At 40.1% G+C, this 3,278-nt stretch overlaps 1 protein-coding gene and 1 long non-coding RNA gene across 2 annotated transcripts in view; both read left to right on the top strand.

Annotated features, from left to right (window-relative positions):
- Window positions 1-3,278, top strand: part of FAM155A (family with sequence similarity 155 member A) — a 1,105,155-nt gene that overhangs the window by 931,353 nt on the left and 170,524 nt on the right. The gene's annotated exons all lie outside the window — the stretch shown is intronic.
- Window positions 1-3,278, top strand: part of LOC109303230 — a 22,386-nt gene that overhangs the window by 16,941 nt on the left and 2,167 nt on the right. Inside the window, exon 3 of the long non-coding RNA XR_002099029.1 lies at window positions 2,762-2,765. This is a non-coding gene — a long non-coding RNA (uncharacterized LOC109303230). The remainder of the gene's footprint in view (window positions 1-2,761; window positions 2,766-3,278) is intronic.

Here is a 3,278-nt window from a genome sequence, read left to right as displayed (position 1 = left end):
CCAGTTGGTGACCCATTGGACTGTATGGGTGTCTACGCCCATGTAGCACAGGGCAGTGGGGATCACCCCCCTGTTTGGCACCCGCATGGAAGCTGTTGCATCACATGGGTGCAATGTGGCTCGGTAGGGTGCTGCTTGCTGTCTAGAAGCTGGGGCAGCTCCAGCAGTCACCCAGAGCCCAGCAGTGCTCAGCCCCAGCAGCCCCAGCTCCCAGACAGCACACAGAGTCCTGTGGATCATACTACATCTTAGCAAATATCAAAGAGTAAAGTGTTATGGTAAAGCCATTTGTTGCTAAATCCTCATTACTTTTACACAGAAATGATGAAAATCCTTTGAAGTATGGTCTGTTGAAAAAATTATTCTATTAGTTCAAACGCTGGTTTGCATCCATAGATGCTTCTCAAGCAAATCCCAGGACGTCATTCTCCCCTTGTACTCAGCCTTGGTGAGGCCACAGCTGGAGTACTGCATCTAGTTTTGGGCCCCACAATTCAAAAAGGATGTGGAGAAGCTTGAGAGGGTCCAGAGAAGAGCCACGCGCATGATCAGAGGTCAGGAAAACAGACCTTACAATGACAGGCTGAGAGCCATGGGGCTCTTTAGCCTGGAAAAGTGTAGGCTCAGGGGTGACCTGATGGCCACCTATAAGTTTATCAGGGGTGACCACCAGTTTCTGGAGGAACGTTTGTTCACCAGAGTGCCCCCAGGGATGACGAGGTCAAACAGTTATAAAATACTGCAAGACCGTTTCAGGCTGGACATAAGGAAGAATTTCTTTACTGTCCGAGCCCCCAAGGTCTGGAACAACCTGCCAATTGGAAGTGGTTCAAGCACCTACATTGAACACCTTCGAGAGTAAATTGGATGCTTATCTTGCTGGGATCCTCTGACCCCAGCTGACTTCCTGCCCTTTGGGTGGGGGGCTGGAATTGATGATCTTCCGAGGTACCTTCCAGCCTTAATGTCTATGAAATCTATAAAATCTATGAAAAAGCCTTTGCAGAGAATAACTAAACTTCTATTTATTTCGTACAGAATATGCCACATTATATATTAGCAGTTCTTTTTAACTCTTAAATTATATTCTTACTTCTTTCTTTCATATTATAAGCATTATCTTTCTTGATTATTGACATGCCTACCATATTTAGGATCTTTTCTCCTCAGAAATTATGCATGGCATAGCCCTTTATTTGTTGTTTAGGGAATCAGTGTATTTTTTTAAATGAAAAAAAAGACTGCAGTTGAAACCTTATTCTATGAAGAACAGAATAGTAAACATATGGCACAAAAGAGTAAGCTCTTGGTACAGTCTCTTTGTATATTTGGAAGAATTATGTTAGCATAAATCTTCATTCCTCTTGTTTTAGACATTATATCATGTTCCCTGTCACAGGATTTGAATTCAGAATGACCTCATGTTAAATTTGAAAGATACAGTTCAGCAGTCTGTATACAAATACCCAGCAATTATTCTGAAACCAAATACATTCTAGAATGCCAGTGTTACCATAGTCACAAATAATCCTAGTACTGTAGTTGGAATTATAAAGAATCACCCAGCCAAAAGAAAGCATTCCTATTATGTATTTATGAATGTCCTATAGCTTGTTGAATATTTTGAGATGATGAGGAAGTCTCATTCAGTATCAACATCATCAATTATTTTGTTTATTTTGCATTTGCTAATTGGGCTGAGGTCCTATTTTCAGATTTCTTATGCCTCCCCAGTTCTCCACATATCCCTGGAATTTTCAAGACATTTCATTTGTAGCACACATCAAATGTAAAACTCCCTTCTGACAGTCAGTCACCTTGTATTTATTTATAAATTTTTTTTTATCTCAAGTGCCAATGCGAAACTCAAAATGTTTAATTTTGGATCAGTTCAGCAAAACATGAAATCATATTACTTTATGAGCATAGTGCTTCATAGTTATTCTGTCCCAGGACACTATTCCTTTTAGGGGGGTAGTCTACCTGGAGGATTCCATTTCCCAGAATGGCCCATAGATTTTCCTCTGGCCAAACTGCATGGTGTATGATGAGCCCATGACTGGGAATGTCAGGGGAGATGTATACCTTTTATGAAGATGGGCCCTAGACAAGGAAAGGAGCATCAGGCTTCAGAATTATAGCTTCTGCAAGGTTTGAGGCAGCATTGTAGAAAATGCAATTTAAAATTGAGTTTCCTTGAGTTCAGTCATTCAGGTTGTTCAGTAATGCTAACCAAACTAAAGCATTTCAGTCTGGGAATTGTCAAAAGGGTATATTTGATCTAACTTATAAAATGCAATGTCAGTATTTTTGTATTGAGATTTTTTTTGAATTTCTATTTAATGAAACAAGTTAAACTTTCAAATGTTCTTCCACATTTTAGATTATAGAACATATTGAAGTATCAGCATTTCCCACATGGCCAAGATTCAGGATTTCTCTCAGGTCTAGAGTCATATACAATATACAGGGTTTTTCTGCAATAGCAAGTATCTATCTATGTAAAGCACACATAGCCGTAGTATGTGAGTACTTTACAATCTTTAAGTATTTTCCCTGCAGCATCCTTGTGAGGTCAAGGAGAACTATTACCTTCATTTCACATATGAGGAACTGAAGCACAGAAAGGCTAGGTAACTTGCCTAAGGGCATACAAATGTCCAGAGTAAAGCAGAGCATTAAACCTGGCTTTTCAAAGTTCATGGTTAGTGACTTACCTACTGATCTACCTTCTGTAAGCATCTTTTTATATATTTACCAGATTTGTCCCCAAATATGCTATCAATCTTTTTTAAGGACTTAATTTATTAATGAATTCAGCTTATAAAATAACTGATCCAACAATTCTTGCAAAATTTACACAGTAAGAGATACCAAACTGATCCAACAATTCTTGCAAAATTTACACAGTAAGAGATACCAAACATCCCAACAGCACTACCACAACCCAAATAAATGTCCATCGTTCTTATGCTGCTTTCCCCTCCCCCACCCAGTGTTATCAGTATTTTCAGTGGGACTTCACTATATTAATTAGGGAATTGGTGAATATTTTTTGAGTTGGGCCCATGTAGAGCCCATGTACTTTGGGATAGATTCATAGATTAAGGGTCGGAAGGGACCTAGTAGATCTTCTAGCCCGACCCCCCGCCAGGGCGGGAGAACAACAAAAAACCCCAAAAAGAGAAACGGGACTCAAATGAGTCCAGCCAGGTAGGCATCCAGCCTCTTCTTAAAGACCCCCAGGGTAGGGGCCAGCACCACTTCCCTTGGAAGTT

Source organism: Gavialis gangeticus, unplaced genomic scaffold (assembly GCF_001723915.1).
Source record: "Gavialis gangeticus isolate Ggan-Ray unplaced genomic scaffold, GavGan_comp1, whole genome shotgun sequence".
NCBI classification, from domain to species: domain Eukaryota; kingdom Metazoa; phylum Chordata; order Crocodylia; family Gavialidae; genus Gavialis; species Gavialis gangeticus.
The sequence above is the reverse complement of the archived record's forward strand: the minus strand, read 5'-3'. Positions and strand labels throughout refer to the sequence as shown.